General features: G+C 37.0%; 1 pseudogene; it reads right to left on the bottom strand.

Moving 5' to 3' along the window:
- LOC101421168 (acyl-coenzyme A diphosphatase NUDT19-like) overlaps positions 1-15636 on the bottom strand; it is a 184623-nt pseudogene extending 168987 nt beyond the window's left edge.
- Positions 15637-18278: the final 2642 nt, after the last annotated feature.

The following is an 18278-nucleotide window of genomic DNA, read 5'->3' on the forward strand; positions in this document are numbered from 1 at the left end:
AAAGGAAGCATCTCTTCCTTGTACAAATACTTACCTCCAGCTTATCATAGATTTCACCCATATAGGTGTCAGTTTACATTCTTCCTCTACCCCCCATTTTCCTTTAAGCCTATCAACCAGTCTCTAGCTCTCTGAGGCAGTGTGGTTTATTTATTTCATATCATTGAGGTCATGTAGTATTTGTCCTTCAATGCCTGCATTTTTTCACTTAACTTAAGGTTTTCAAGATTCACCTATGTTATCATGTGAGTTTATAGTGTATTCCTTATTAAAGCTGAGTAGTATAACATTGTATGTATATACTACATTTTACTTATGCATTCATCTGTTGATGGGCATTTGGGTTGATTCCATCTTTTGTCAAGAGTGAACAATGCTGCTATGAACATTGCTGTGCATATATCAGTTTGTGTCCTTGTTTTCAGTTCTACAGGGATTATACCCAGCAGTGGTATTCCTGGGTCATATGGCAAATCTATAGCTGATTTTTTGAGAAACTGCCAAACTGTCCTCCAGAATGGCTGGATCCTTCTGCATTCCCATCAGCAGTGGATAAGGGTTCCCATTCCTCCACATACTATCCAGCATTTGTTGTCTTCTGTTTTTTTCATATCTGCCAATCTTATGGGAGTAAGATAGCATCTTATTGTAGTTTTGATTTGCATTTCCCTGATAGCTAGAGATATGGAGCATTTTTCATGTGTTTTTTAGACATTTGTATTTCTTCTTTGGAGAAGTGTCTGCTAAATGTTTTCCCCAATTTTTAAATGGGTTGTCTTTTTATTTTCAAGATATAGAAGTTCTTTATATATGCAAGTTATAAGTCTCCTATCAGATATATGGTTACCAAATATTTACTCCTATTATGTAGGCTCTCATTTCACATTATCGACAATTTCCTTTGAGGTGCAGAAGGTTTTAATTTTGAGGAAGTCTCATCTATCTATTTGTTCTTTGGCTGCTCGTGCATTTGGTGTGAAGTTCATGAAGTCATTTTCTATTATAAGGTCTTATAGATGCTTCCCTACACTGCTTTCCAAAGTCTTTATGGCCTTGGATATTATATTTAGGTCTTTGATCCATCTTGAGTTGATTTTTGTATAAGGTGTGAGATGGTAGTCCTCTTTCATTCTTTTACATATGGATATCCAGTTCTCCAGGCACCATTTGTAGAATAGGCCATTCTCTCCAAGTTGAGAGGTTTTGGTGCCTTTATTGAATATTATATGACTATATATATGAGGATCTATATCAGAACTCTCAATTCGGTTCCATTGGTCTGTGTGTCTCTCCTTGTGCCAATACCATGCTGTTTTCACTACTGTAGCTTTGTAGTATATTTTGAAGTAAGGTAGTGTGAATCCTCCAATTTCATTTTTTTTTTCAATATGTCTTTGACTATTCGGGGCCTCTTTCCTTTCCAAATAAGTTTCATTGCTAGTTTTTCTAGTTCCTTAAAGAATGCTGTGTTGATTTTTATTGGGATTGCATTGAATATGTAGATCAGTTTTGGTAGAAGAGAAATCTTAGTAATAATTAGTCTTCCTATCCATGAACAGGGAATATTCTTCCATTTATTTAGGTCTTCTTTGATTTCCTTGAACAGTGTTGTATAGTTTGTTGTGTATAAGTTTTTTACATCTTTAGTTAAATTTATTCCTAGGTATTTGATTTTCTTATTGACTATTTTAAATGGTATTTGTTTCTTGATTTCCTCCTGAGCTTGCTCATTATTGGTATACAGAAATGCTACTGATTTTTGTGCATTGATCTTATAACTTGCAGTTTTACTAAACTCATTTATGTGTTCTAGAAGCTTTGTTGTAGACCTCTCTGGGTTTTCTATGTATAGGATCATGTCATCTGCAAATAATGAAATATTGACTTCTTCCTTTCCAATTTGAATACCTTTTATATCTGGTTCTTGCCTCAGTGCACGAGGAAGTACTTTTAAGACAATGTTAAATGAAAGAGGTGATAGAGGGCATGCTTGTAATATTTCTGATCATAGAGGGAAGGATTTTGGGATTTCACCATTGTAAACGACATTGGCTGTGTTTTTTTCATATATACTCTTTACCATGTTCAGAAAATTTCCTTGTATTCTGATCTTTTGCATTGCTTTTATCAAGAAAGTGCGCTGTATTTTGACAAACGCTTTTCCTGCATCTATAGATGGAATCGTGATTTTTTTCCCTTCAGTCTCTTTATATGGTGTATTAAATTGATTGATGTTCTTATGTTGAAACATCCTTGCATACCTGGAATGAATCCCACTTGGTCATGGTGTATAATTTGTTTAATTGTGTTGTTTGATACAGTTAGCAAGTATGTTGTTGAGGATTTTTGTTTCTAGGTTCATTAGAGAAATTGGTCTGTAATTTTCCTTTCTTGTGGTGGCTTTGTTTGGCTTTGGCACTAGGGTAATGCTGGCATTATAGAATGAGTTAAATAATGTTCTTTGTGTTTCGATTTTTTGGAAGAGTTTCAGCAAGATTGGTGTTAATTCTTTCCAGAATGTTTTGTAGAATTCACCTGTGAAGCCATCTGCCCCTGACTCTTCTTAGTTGGGAGGTTTTTAATGACAGATCCTATATTTTTACTTGTGATTGGTTTGTTGAGATCATTAATTTCTTCTTTCATCAATATAGACTTCTTGTGTGTTTCTAGGAATTTGTCCATTTCCTCTGAATTGTCATTTTTGTTAGAATATAGTTTTTCAAAGTATGTTCTTATGATAGTCTTTATTTCTGAGGGGCCAGTGGTGAAATCTCCTTTCTCATTTCTTATTTTGTGTATTGGCATCTTCTCTCTTTTTTTCTTTGTTAGTCTAGCTAAGGTTTTTTCAATTTTATTGATTTTCTCAAAGAACCAGCTCTTGGTTTTGTTTATCTTTTCAAGTGCTTTCTTATTTTCTATTTCATTTAGTTCTGATCTTATCTTTGTTATTTCTTTCTTTCCTCTTCCTCTGGGGTTACTTTGTTGTTTTTTTACTAATTCCTCCAAATGTGAGGTTAGTTATTTAATTGTTGCTCTTTCTTCTTTTTTGAAGTATGAATTTTTTTTATTGACTTTGTAATAATATTACATCAAAAATATATATGTGAGGTCCCATTCAACTCCACTCCCCCACCCCCCCTCTCCCCCCCAAAACACTCGTTCCCATCATCATGACACATCCATTGGATTTGGTAAGTACATCTTTGGGCACCTCTGCACCTCATAGTCAATGGTCCACATCATGGCCCATACTCTCCTCCATTCCATCCAGTGGGCCCTGTGAGGATTTACAATGTCTGGTGATTGCCTCTGAAGCACTATCCAGGGCAGCTCCATGTCCCAGAGACACCTCCACCTCTCATCTCTTCCTGCCTTTCCCCATACCCATCGTCCACCATGTCCACTTTTCTCAATCCAAAACCACCTCTTCTATGTGGACATTGGATTGGTTGTGTCCATTGCACCTCTATGTCAAGAGGAGGCTCAAATTCCACATGGATGCTGGATGCAATCCTCCCATTTTCAGTTGTAATCACTCTAGGCTCCATGGTGTGGTGATTGTCCTTCTTGAAGTATGAATTTATGGCTATAAATTTCCCTCTCAGTACTGCTTTTGCTTCATCCCATATGTTTTTTTATGTTTTGTTATCATTTTCATTAATTTCAATGTAGTTATTAATTTCTTTTTAGATTTCCTCTTTGGCCACTCTTATTCTAAAAGTGTGCTGTTTAATTTCCATACTTGGTGTGAAGTCTGGGTCTCTGGTCCTGGCAGATTTCCACTTCACTCCACTGTGGTCAGAGATACTATTTTGTATGATTTTGATCTTTCTGAATTCATTGGGCCTTTCTTTGTGGCCTAGCGTATGGTCTATCTTTGAGAATGATCCATGTGAACTTGAGAAAAATGTATATCCTGCTGTATTCAGGTGTAATGATCTAATATGTCTATTACATTAATCTCCTCTAATATATTGTTCAAAGTTTTTGTTTCTTTATTGATTCTCTTTTGACATGTTCTGTCCAAAGTTGATAGTGGTGTATTAAAATCTCCTAGTATAATTTTAGAGGCATCTATCCTTTCACTGAGTTTTTCCAGTGTTTGCCTCACGTATCTGGAGACTCACTTGTTAGGAGCATAAATACTTATGATTGTTTGTTCTTCTTGAAAGATGATCCCTTTCACTAATATGTAGTATCCATCTTTGTCTCTCACAATTGTTTCGCATTTAGTCTATTTTGCCTGATATTAACATAGCTACTCCTGCCTTTCTTTGGTTATTGTATGCTTATAAGATTCTTTCCCAAACATTCACTTTCAACCTCCATGAACCCCTGGGTCTAAGACGTGTTTCTTGCAGACAGCATATAGATGGGGCATATTTCCTTATCCAATCTTCCAGTCTGAATCTTTTGACAGGTGAGTTTAATCCATTGACATTCAGTGTTATTACTTTCAAGGAATTATTTATGTTAGCCATATTTTGTTTGGGGTTGTGTTTGTCATATTTTGCTTGTTTGTTTTTTTCCTTCTCTTTTTGTCTTTTTTGTTGTTCTTACACTCTCCTCCAACTGTGCCTCTCCTGTTTTTTCTTTCTTCCTGCAGAATTCCCTTTAGTATTTCTTGAAGTGCAGGGTTCTTGTTGGCATACTCTTTCAATTTCTGTTTTTCTGTGAATATTCTGAACTCTCCATCATTTTTGAATGCTAGTTTAGCTGGGTAGAGTATTCTTGGTAGGAATTTTGTTTTTTTTGTACCTTGACTATATCATACCACTGCTTTCTTGCCTCCATGGTTTCAGATGAGAAATCTGCACTTAATCATATGGAGCCTCTCTTGTATGTGATGGTTCTCTTTTCTCTTGCAGCTTTTAGAATTTTCTCTTTGTCTTGAGCATTGGATATTTTGACAAGTATATGTCTTGGGGTGGGCCTGTTGAAATTTATGGTGTTTGGTGTGTGTTGAGCTTCCTCGACATGTACATCCATCTCCCTCAATAGGTTTGGGAAATTTTCAGCCATTATTTCCTCCAACACCCCTTCTGTCCCCTTTCCCTTGTCTTCTCCTTCTGGGATGCCTATGATACATATGTTTGTGCATTTTGCATTTGTCATACAGGTCCCTAAGTACCTGGATTTTTTCTATCTTTTTATCAATCAGTTCTACTCTCTGTTTGATTTCAGATGTACTGTCTTCCACATCAGTAATTCTCTCCCTTTGCTTCTTCTAATCTGCTGCTATGTGCTGAGAGTGTATTTTTGATTTCCTAAACTGTGTTGTTCTTAACCTCATATCTGTTATCTTTTTGCATATGTCTTCAATTTCCTCTCCAAGTGTTTTCTTCATATAGTTAATCTCTTCCTTTACTTCATTAAGTTAGTCTCTAATATATGTTTTGAGGTCTTTAATTACTTGTCCAATATTCTGTTCCTCTTCCTGGTTTTTATTTGTTTATTGGATTCAGCCATGTTTTCCTGATTATTGGCTTGGTTTGTAGTTTTTTGTTGCTGTCTGGTCATCATTTTATCTTGACAAGTTTAATCAGTTTCTTAGCTTCTTTGTCTAGTCTTGTGGATTAATTAGTTGTTCATGCATATGTGTTATGTATTCTCTTTGTCACTTTGTTCTTCTTACTCTATTTTCTTTTTGCTTGCTAAGTTCACTTTGAAGGAAATTATTGGGGCCAGGGAAAGCAAAATGAGTGAGAGAAGAAAATGTGCATAGTAGTACTGGTAATAAATGTTAACAGAGCAACAATGTGAGATCTAGGAAAATAGATATTAGAGTCATGTAAGTTGTGTAGAGTTTGAGCAGTAAGTAGAGTACATATACTGAGATAGTCAACTGAATATGGGGAGGAATATAGTATGAATTAAAAGGCCAGTGTTTTCATGAGAGAGGGAGAGAGAAAAGAAAGACAATAATATCAAGAGAGGATAAAAGACAGAAAACAGAACAAAGGTATTAGAAATAAAATGTCAGACAATTTGGGGGTCAATGAAAGGGAGGTCGAATGTAAGAGAAACAGCAGATGATGGAGGATAGAAAGATGTGGGGGAAAGGGGATAGTGTAGGTGGCCAAAATCAAAACATACCAAAAAGAGGAAATGGAAGATGAGGAAACACAGCAAGTGTGAACTGCTCCCTCCAGCACCTATTATATAAATAAAATAAAACAAAAAAGAAGAAAATGAGAGAAAAGAAAAAAAAGAGAAGAGAAAAAGGTGGGGGCAAAGAAAAAGGAGGGGAAACAAGCAAGAAAAAGAAACAGAGAAAAAAACTAAATAAATGAAAAAGGTCCTTGGGGGGATACAATGTGAGAAAAGACCAGGAGACAATGCAATATTAGCAACCATTCCAAAAAAAAAAAAAAAAAAAGAACCAATGTTTCAAGCTAGGAATCCTCTTTGCAGTTAAATAATATACTTAGGGATCTGACCTTCCCCCTTTCTCCTTTCCTCACTTCTCTCTCTCCCTGGGCAGCAGGAAAGCTGCCTGACATGTCCTGTAGGAGATTCAAGTAGGTCCAACTTGAACCAACTCAACACAGAAGACTACATCTCTTTATTTCTAGCTTGAGAGTACCTACACCTCACCAGAAACCACAAATATGTTATTGGAAACTTGGATAGCACCTCCTACAGTCCCTCCCCCTTAGGTATGCTAGGAGAGGTCTAATTGATTTTCTGACTCCACCTTCTCCCAGACCAAGTTTCTTATCTCAGCCCATTTAGGTATATTGGGCTTTCTCAGCAGATTCACCTCTCTTTTCTTCCTAGACTCTCCCCAATACAGTTGGTACACTCCTCCAAGTTCAAGGAGAGAGATAAAAAAGAAAAAAAACCCTGCAAATGCCGAGGGCTAGGGACCTCAGGATGCGGTGGATTCAGGGATGGGAATTCTGTGATATTGCAGACACAAGGTTTGTGAGTCTCTCGAGCGTGGGCCACCAGGGTTTAGTGGTACAGACCTGGGAACCATGCATCTGGTTAACAGGGGGTCTGGGAGCACTGCAGCAAAACACAGCCATCAGGGATCCCTGCATCTGGGCTTCAGCCCTAGGGGGAGGGGTCTTGCCCACAACCTCTGACCTACATGTCAGAAGCCCAAAATTTCACTTCCCACAAGAATCTCTTCTGTCACTGTCTCACCAAATCGACATCCAGACACCTCCTGCCCTGAAAGCCCCTGAAACAGCTTGTCAGGTTTTCGGAGCACCACAGCACAACATAGATTTCAGGGACCACTGTGGATGGGCTGTCAGCCCTAGGGGGAGGGGTTCCACTTGCAACTTCTAACCTCCATGTCAGAAACCAAAAGTTCCACCTCTTGCAAGTATCTCTTCTGTCACTGTCTCACCAAAACGACATCCAGACACTTCCTGCCCTGCAAGCCCCAGAAACAGGGCGCTCATGGTTTTGGAACATCCTACAAAACAAAAATCTCAGGGATCACCACGGCCTGGCCGCCAACCCTAGGGGGAGGTGCTCCACCCAGAACTTCTGACCTCTGTGTCAGAAACCCAAAATTCCACCTCTCGCAAGAATCTCTTCTGTCACTGCCTCACCAAATCGCCTTCCAGGCACTTCCTGCCCTGCAAGCCCCCAAAACAGCCTGCTCAGGGCTTGAGAACTCCCCAGCACAGTAAAGCCTTCAGGAATCACTGCCCATAGGCCACCAGCCCCAGGGGGAATGGTCCTGCCCACAACCTGGAACTCCATGAAAGAGACCCAAAATTCTACCTCTTGCAAGAATCTCCTCTGTCACCACCCTACTAAATTGATGTCCAGACACCTCCTGCCCTGCAAGCACCCAAAACAACCCAGTCCAGCACGACTCCAACCCTACTCAGTTGCTTCTTTGCAGGACAGATTATGAGGTAAACTCACTCAGATGCCATCTTGCTCTGCCTCCCACAGCAGATTTTTAATAAAATATGATAGAAAAGAAAATATCTGAAAACCTTGCATTCAGTAAAGCTGTTTCTTGAAATTTTTGTTTCATTACCTGTACATTTATATGTGTGTGCTCTAAGTTGTAATATAAATTGTATCACTATATATCAAATTTTAAAAATTTTGAAAACCATTGGGTTACATGACTTCAAAGGGAACCAGAGTTATCTGTGCAGTAAAGACATTTTATAAGCTTTAACTTTCTATAGAATTTTATAGAAAACAGTTCTAGACAGCAAAAAAGGAATAATGAGAGCCAAGAAAGAAACTTTCATGCTGCAGCTGTCCCCAGACTAGACTTTTTTTATCTAACCTCTACTGAAAAGAGGGTTACTTCAGGTCTTTACCCACACTTCTTTGACAGAGCTAGAATTATTCAAATAATGCTCACTCACTCCCCACTTCTCAAACTTAGATAAAAAAATGTTTCCCCAACTCCTATAGGCAGCTTAGCTCCACTTGGTGAGTTTTAAGGAAAGGGTATACAAAGGCTAGATGCCTCTCCAGCTGCTGGAAAGAAGCAGCACCCTAAGAACAGAGAGAAATACTGTCCTGGGCAATGAGGCTTAGCTTTCTGCTAAAGGCAGAGAACATTAGAGGTGAGCTATTCAAATAGAGGGTAGCTGACTTTCACTGGAGAACAACAACAACAAAAAAAACCTGAGGGAAAAAAACCAGAAATGCCATCTGTCCATTTCTACTCTGCTACAGTGACTTATGTAAATATTTTAGTCTTTCCCATTGAATACATATGTGATTTCCACCTCTGTCATCCTATTTTATCTATAAAATTTCTGTATAATGGTGGAGATGTCAAATGACCCTCTTTATTCTGATTTTACTGCTCATTGCCAGTTTCTTTGAGTCTTTCTACGTTTCATGGGTCTTACTCTTTCTGTTCAGGCTCCATTAATGAGCCATAAGAAACAGATGGTGCCTTCAATTTATGAGTTACCCATCTCCACATGAAATTTTGAGCTATGGGTTATCTCTGCTACTGATACAATTGTAGTCTTACTATGGAAAAAGCCAATGTTCATGGACTTCAAGGGACCTTCACCTTTTTTTTTCTCAGTGCAAGATTAATCATTCTCTTACCTATTCTCTGAATATCTCTTAGGCTATGTTTTATGAACTAATTCCAGCTCATAGAAAAATATTTGGATATACTCCAAAGAATCTATTCCAAATTGCTTCTTTAAAACGTTTTCTACTATTCTTTGACAAGTCTCTATAATCCTTGCATTTACATCAAATAATGCTGAATATACACCACTCTACCAAAGTTAAAATTGTAAAATACATCTCTCCTATCAAAATTGTAGTATTCGGGGATCAGCTGTTGCTAAGTGTTTGAGTGCCTGCTTCTCAAGTACAATAAAGGTTCAATCCCTGGAACCTCCACAAAAATCATAAAATTCATATTCCTTAGGTCTAGTCTCCCCTTACTCTAGTTCCCTCACTATCCCTTGAAGAGATCTTCTCTCTTCATTCCTAAATTATTCCAGGTAACTGGTATTTTTGACCTATTGGAACTCAGTATGATGAAGATCTACTTCAGTTGCATAAATAGTCTGGACATAACAAAAATTCATCTCCATCTTATTAGTTCTAAAAAATTATTAAAATACATTTCTTGGTGGTTAAAATTGTGATGATTTTGGACAGTTATAAAACAAATAGGTGGTAGTAGAGAGGTAGTACAATCCCTCCAAAATATCCTCAAGTTATCTCAAATAATCATACAGACTAAATAAAAAATGGAGGTCATCATATGTACACACACCTTTAATATAAAAAATTTAGTCCACCTTCCAAACCTATGGCTGCACCTTAAGTCCTTTCAATATAATAATTCTGTAACTAACAAGGATTTAGACAAAATCTCCCTAGGTTCTCAGTAATATGAAATTGCTGTGGTAGAGAAAGAAACAAGAATAGATGCGATAGAGGATGGGTTATTCACTGACAAGCACTCCTCAGATACTACATACAATCCATGATACAGTTCAAAAGGGATTAGTAAGAGCATATGTTAGTTGAAGGACGTACTGTAACCAGATCATCCAATTTGGTGGACAGTAAGAGATTATATAGATATTTGTGTATATACTGTCCATTTACTTGCCACAAATATTTCTGTACATTTCTGGGAGATGACTACAAGTTAAAGGCCCCTCTAGGGTGGGCAATAAAGAACCTTGATGCATAGGTGATCAGTCCACTTTCTTATATCTTCATTTTTTATTCTACTTGGTAAGGGATTTCATTTTAAAATATGTAACAGAACTAAGTTTTATAAGAAACCTTTTGTGAAGGTATAGACATGTTAATTTACATATATATACTGGAACTAATTCAATTAAAAAGCCCATTGCTTAAAAGAGAACCAGGAGGTAATTTTTTGAAAATCTGAATAGTGAAGTATAAAACAGTGAAATCTGAAAGCTGAAGAATAGCTATAGCTGGAGACATTAATCTATTTCTCATTTATTAATACAATGCACAGACATTTTATATACATAATGTTTTTATTAGAATTTGAAGGTTTACAGAAACATCATGTACAAAATAGAGTCTCCATATACCTTCTGTATTACTAACACCTTGCACTAATGTGGTATCTTTGTTAGAATTGATGAAAGATTATTATAATTGTACTATTAACTATAGCCCATAGTTTATGTTAGGGTTCACTGTATTTTACAATCCTATTTTATTGTATCTTATATTTGTCCTAGTAACATACATTTATCCTAAAATTTCTCCCTTCAACCACATTTAAATATATAGTTCAGTGTTATTAATTAGCGTCATAGTTCTGTACTACCATCACCACCATGCATTCCCAAAATTTTCGATCACCCCAAACAGAAATTCTGCACCAATTAGGCATTATGATCTCACTGATAGGAAATACTTAGAATACGCAAATTCATAGAATGAGAAACTAGAACATAGGTTATCAGTGGCCAGAGTGAGTTAGGGAATGGTGAGATACTGTTTTATCATGGTGAGCTACAAGTCCTTCTTTTTTTTTTTTTATTGACTTTGTAATAATATTACATTAAAAATATATATGTGAGGTCCCATTCAACCCCACCCCCCCACCCCCCTCTCCCCCCCCCCAACAACACTCGTTCCCATCATCATGACACATACAAGTCCTTCTTTAACTGATTGCTAGCTCTTTGCCATCATTCTCACAAGTGTCTTCAGGAATAAGGCAAAACTTGGTAGCTTATCAGGATTGTCTTCACCATTTTCTTTAAACCTTATGGTATTTAAATCCCCTTATTCTGAGACTTTTAAATATACAGAAAATTTCATCCAGTAATTCTATTTTGATACTTTATACTTAAAGAATTACTTTCAAATGTGGACCATGTGCTGTGCCCAATGATATTTAATAGAGTGTCTCAAAGAAACCTCCTTTTCTGTACATTTTAGAAACTCACATAACACCATTTTTTAAAAATTCTTGCAACAGGAAATAAAATACTATCTTTCAGGTTAGTTTCCATATAGAGCAGTTCCATTGTCTCTCAGCAAATTCAGCATTTGACAGGTGACACTACATTCAGCTGCCAACAGCTTCCAATACATGTACATGATTCTCTTTCATTAAAATTCCCAATAATCTAGAGAACAGAATGATTAGCCAAGCTTGAGGTAAAATGCTAAGTAATACCTTAATAATTCAACTATAGTCTAAGGGTAAGTCCATGTAAGAACATGACAGTATCTATGGTAAACATGTGGACATATTAAGAGTAGGAGTAATTCCCAGAAGGGGTGAGGGAGACTGGAAATGCCAATAACAGAACATTTACAGAAGTGTAAAAAGTTTAATCAACTATGATGCCCAACAATTCCTGAATTTTTAAATAACTTAATGTATGTGCAGTCAATGGAAATGCTGACACCATTAAAATTAGCGTGCAAAAAGATTTTTAATAATGTAGACAAATTCCACTTTAATAACTTAAATAATAGTTGAAGAAGGCAAAATGTATAGTTTTACCTTAATTAATATAATTAATTAAAAGATTAATGGGTGTTTGCTATTGGTATACTTTCTTGCATCTGTATGTATACTTCTCTTTTCAATTTTCTAAAAATTTCTAGAATTTATTACTTTTACAAAAACAAAACAAAACCAATAAAATGCTATTAAGTAAAACCTCTTATATTAGAAAATATCTATCCCTATAAGCTTATATATAAAATAGCAAATTCTTATTTAGAGATTTAACTTCATACACAACCTGATAACATTTGCTCAAAATAATGGTCACTCAGATTTTTAAAAAAACTTGTCATGGAGAAATATGCAATTCTAGTTATCTCAAATGACAGCACAGCCTGGAGTGAAATACTTAAACCACTGTCATTACATGATGAAATCTGTCACCATAACTCCTCAATCTGATTTATTGGACTCACCTCACTCAGCTAAGATGGAGTTGAAGAAGGACAACCACCACACCATGGAGTCTAGAGGACCTACAACTGAAAGCAAGAGGATTGCATCCAGTATCCATGTGGAATCTGAGCCTCCTCTTGACATAGAGGTGCAACGGACACAACCAATCCAAGGCCCACAGAGAAAAGGTGGCATTGGAGTGGGAAAAGTGGATATGGTGGCTGATGGGTATGGGGAATGGCAGGAAGAAATGAGAGGTGGAGGCGCCTTTGGGACTTAGAATTGCCCTGGATTGTGCTTCAGGGGCAATCACTGGACATTGTAAATCCTCCCAGGGCCCACTAGATGGAATGTGGGAGAGTATGGGCCATGATGTGGACCATTGACCATGGGGTGCAGAGATGCCCAGAGATGCCCAGAGATGCGCTTACCAGGTGCAATGGATGTGTCATGATGATGGGTTGCTGGGGGGGGGGGGGGAGTGGTGGGATGGGGGTGGTAAGGTTGAATGGGACCTCATATTTTTTTAATGTAATAATTTTACAAAATCAATTAAAAAAAAAAAAGAAAGTGCAATAAGTAAACACATTCCTCCTTTCTCCACAAACCCCAAATTATATTCTATTATATTCTATAACATTGGGTAATTTATTTTTTGCCTTTATTTATTTTTTAATATTACATTAAAAAAATATGAGGTCCCCATATACCCCCCACCCCCCTCACCCCAGTCCTCCCCCCATAACAACAATCTCCTCCATCATCATGAGACATTCATTGCATTTGGTGAATACATCTCTGAACACCACTGCACCTCAATGTCAATGTCAATGTCAATGGTCCGCATCATAACCCACACTCTCCCACATTCCACCCAGTGGGCCATGGGAGGACATACAATGTCCGGTAAACAGTGGGTAATTTATTCTTAGTGCCTAATTATTTTTTTATGTTTATCTCTCCTGTAAAGAATGGTGTGCTTTAATATATATTTCTAAGTTGCTTATATTTAGCATGCTTAATAAAGATATATACTTATGTTAAATATATTCATAAAATAACAACTATGACAGTGGTGTCAAAGCAATAATAAATGGGAGAGTGATATTTTATTTTACGATATAGTTTATAATAAGATCTTTTAAAGTACTACCTTCCCCAAAACATTTGAAAAGGATTCTATTTAGGAAAAAATTACCGTTATATAACTACATCAATTTTATGAAATGAGATCCTCCAGTGTAAAGGAAGTCAGATATTAGTCACTACAGGTCTATTTCCCTGTAATTGTAACTTTCCTTAGAAGTTACCATAATGCTAGTATGGCATGATTTAAATCTAATCTATGGAAGCAAGAAGATGAAAGAGGTTTATGGGAAACACATGTTCAGTGTCAACTATCCTGCTGTGCACTGATTATTTAATCTTCACAAGACTACCATGAAATGTAAATTATTTTACTGATTTTACAGATGAGAAAAAAAAAACTTAAGTAATTTTCTCAAGTTCGAGAAGATAGCAAATGGAAGATCAGGAAATCAAACTAGGAGATTTCTGATTCAATGCTCATAGGATTTCCACTGTGTCAGATGTGCAGATACAGAAAGCAAAGAACAGGTGTTATCAATTATTAAAAAGTAAAAATAGTAGTAATACAGCACTATATAACTTGGATTTAGATTTTCTGAAGGCATATGAATCTATAACCTGATATGGTTTCCACTTAGGTATTCAAAACAAATAATCCTCATTTCTCTTAAAATTTGTAATAGAAATAGACTTTCAACTTTCCTCACAGTAACCATGACTTCCACAAAGCTGGCCCTGTATTAGTCAGCCAAAGGAGTACTGATGCAAAATACCAGAAATTGGTTGGTTTTTATAAAGGATATTTATTTGGTGTAGGAGCTTACATGTACCAAGCCATAATGCCTAGGTTATTCCCTCTTCAAATTTTATTTCCACGTGTTGTAGCAAGATGGCTGCTGACATCTGCCAGGGTTCAGGCTTCTTGGAGTTCTTGCTTCCCAGGTCTTGCTTCTCTATGAGCTCAGGTTTCCTCTCTTCCTAGAGTTGCTTCTCTTTCCTATGTATACTTACTTATCAGTGCTCCAGATTAAGGCTTCAGTATCAAATTCCAACACCAAAACTCCAACATCAAAAACCCTCAACTCTGTCTTTTGCCATGCCTTTTATCTGTGAGTCCCCAGTCGCCAAGGTGTGGGGACTAAACGCCCTAATGAAGTGGCCTAATCAAAGCCCTAATCATAACAATCATGCCATTGTACAGAGCAGATTACAATCATAATCCAATATCTATTTCTGGAACTCATAACTATGTCAAAATGCTACACTCCACCTTATGAATTCCAAAAAGACATTCTGATTAAAAAAAAAACAACTTTAAATCAGTAACAGTGCAAGTATTAAATCATATCACAATCAATTTAAAGAAATACATTTTGTCTTGGGGCAAAGTCCTGTCTGCTATAGACCTCTGAAAGTTACAAAACAATATATCTGTTTCCAATACACACATGTACAGACAAAGGATAATGTTTTAATTACAATAAGGAGAAATTGGGAGGGAGATGAAGCATGGGTCCTCTACAGTTCAGTTAACCTATACGGCATCCTCCATCCAATTTCAGTTTGACAGTCACTCTTAAGTTGATGGTTTCTTCTCCTTGGTGCCTTATGGGAACCTGCCCTTTCAACATGCTTTCCCAAGAGCCATTTCCCAACCTTGATGAGTTTTCACCCTCATCAAGCATCTGGGTGTAGACCAAGCTCTAGATCTCACCCAAAGAGAATTGGTGTGATTTCCAGACCTTACCCAATCTTTGTATTAGAGTCTTAACCTCCCTAGTACAGTGACACAAAGACAACATTCCCCTTAAACTTTGGCATACAGCTCAACCTACTCAGTGCAATGAGTTGAACCCTTGGCTTTCCCTAACCTTTAGCATACAGGCTCAACCCTCTCAGAGCAATGAGTTGGCCACCTGGTCTTCCTTAATCCATGGGGGACAGGTCCACCCCTCTCAGATCTGTGGGGTGCTGACCTTTACCATCATAAACCTTGGGGAATGTGTTCCGCCTCTGTACATTGGGGTGGCAAAATTCTCCCAGAACATAGGGTGGGAAGATACATACTCTTCAACCATGGAAGCAAGTTCACCATCTCTGTACACATAGGTGGGGTTCCATTCTTGGTCCAAGGTGATGTCTTCATTACAGATCACAGCTTCCATGTTTTTCCTAGCTGTTTCTCCATAAATCTTTTCCTTCCATGTCCCTTTTAGTCCTAGCTGACAGTGCTTTGGATCATACAGTTCTCTCAAAAAACTTATTGTTTTAGCATGCAGGAAGCAGGGGTCAAACCCATCAGACAGTAAGATTTCCACAAGTCTTTCTGAGATAACTGCATCTTCCATTCTGATTTACAAGTTACAAGTTTAGTTAAGTCCTGGAATGGGGCACTTTCATCTGGGAGCGTGGTTTTCAGAGGCTTGGAATTTCCAGAATCAGTTTCTGTTTTCTTTATACCTGACAGTTCAGTTCTCAGCATATCTCTCTCATCTAGCATTTTGTTATAAGCTGCAAAAAGAAGCCAAGCTGCATTTTACCGGTTTAATTTGTAAAGTTCTTCAGCTAAATACCCAGGATCGTCATTTTCAAATTCTGCCTTCCATAAAACAGCAAGAGTTAAACTTGTTAAGCTCTCTGCAACTTTAAAACACAGATCACCTTTCCTCCAGTTTCCAATAATAGTGTCATCATTTACATCTAAGGCATCATAAAAAGTCTCTTTAGCTTCCATATTGCTATCAACAGTCTCTGCAAAACTCTGTAGGCATTTTCCATCAAGCATCTCACAATTTCTACCAAAATTACCCCTTATCCATTTATAAAACTATTCCAGCATTTCGGTAACTGCAAAAGCACTTCCCCACACCTTGCTACCAAATTCTGCATTAGTCGGCCAAAGGGGAGCTGATGAAAAATATTAGAAATTGGCTGGTTTTTATAAAGTGTATTTTTTTTGGTGTGAAAACTTGCAGATAGCAGGCCATAAAGCATAAGTTACTTCCCTCACCAAAGTCTATTTCCATGTGTTGGAGCAAGATGCCTGCTGATGTCTACTAGAGTTCAGGTTTCCTGCATTCCTCCCTTCCAGGGTCTTGTTTATTTCTGGATTCAAGGTTACCCTTTTCCTGGGGCTTGCCTCTTTTTCCTCTGTGTGATTACTTCCTGGACTCCAGCTTAAGCCTTTAGCATCAAACTCCAACATAAAAACTCCAACATCAAAAACCCTCAACTCTCCTTCACTATGCATTTTATCTGTGATTCCCCACCCTCCAGAGGGTGGGGATAGAACACCCTATTGATGTGGCCCAATCAAATCTCTAATCATAACTTAATCATGCCCATGTTCAGAACAGTTTACACACATAATCTAATATCTATTTTTGGAATTCATAACTATGTCAAACTGCTACACCACATAAACAGATTAAAATGAAAAAAAAGGCACATGATCATCTCTATTGATGCAGAAAAATCATTAGACAAAATACTGAAACCTTACCTTATAAAAACCTTGCAATAGGTAGGAATAGAAGGGAACTTTCTGAACATGATAAAGGGTATATATGAACAACCCACAGCTAACATCATATACAATGTTGAAATTCTAAAAGGTTTCACTTTAATACTGAGAACAAGACAAGGATTTCCCATATAACCCCTCCTATTTAACATTGGTTAGAAGTACATGCTTGAGCACTGAGTCAACAAGGAGTCATAAAACATCCAAATTAGAAAAGTAGTCAAAATTTCACTATTTGCAGATAACATGATCCTATACATACAAAGTCCTGAGAAAGCTACAACAAAGCTTCTAGAACTTATAAATGAATTCAGTAAAGTCACAGGTTATAAGATCAATGTGCAAAAATCAGTAGCAAGTTCTGAACACCAATAATGACAATTCTGAGAAGGAAATCAAGAAAAAATGTCATTTACAATAGTAATTATAAAAGCCAAACATCTAGGAATAAATATCTAATGATGTAAATGCCTTATATACAGAGACCTACAAGGTAAACACCATAGTAAAGCTACTAGTTAGGTGATAGAGTAGAAGGCATACACAACATCTAAATCCAAACAGAGATTTATATTTAGAGAACACAAGGAATTCATGCAAAACAGTGAACTGATAAATGAAACATAATAGAGAAAATAGATAAGCAGTATTAATAGATTATTTTCAGAAGGAAAAAAGGACTGGCTAGTAACTCATGAATAAATGCTTAAAAACTTTAATAATCAGAGAAATGCACATAAAATAGATATGTTGCCAATTTACATTTATCAAATTGGCAAATTAGGAAGTCAGAAATTATTAATATATGGGGATATAGCAAATCTCTTGTGCTCTATACTGATAAGCACATTTCAGAGAGTATTTAGGAACTATCTTTTAAATTGTATTAACCACCTCTGCAACTTTGATTCAGGAATCCCCCTTTTGGATATAGATCCCAAAGAAATTCAAGTAGGGGTCTACAGGTTAACATGTAAGAGAGGATCATTACAATTGCTTCTTAGCACAACTGGCTTACCTGCTCGCTATTTGTCCAATATAATCGACAAAGGCTATTCGCCATTGTAAGCGATTTTGAAGGGAAGCCTCAACTTCCTTGTGCAAAAGTGGAAGAATGGTATGACAAGGGTCCTGCTGGTGAAGGGCATGAGTGCGTTCATGGCCTTTAAGTATAATTTGAGCCATAAAATCCACATAAGGAAATAAAGTTATAACAATACTGTTAGGTAAAAATATCCATTCTTTGCAAAACGATCTTGTTGCATAATGATTCCCAAGGGGAAG

Source organism: Dasypus novemcinctus, chromosome X, assembly GCF_030445035.2.
Source record: "Dasypus novemcinctus isolate mDasNov1 chromosome X, mDasNov1.1.hap2, whole genome shotgun sequence".
NCBI classification, from domain to species: Eukaryota; Metazoa; Chordata; class Mammalia; order Cingulata; family Dasypodidae; genus Dasypus; species Dasypus novemcinctus.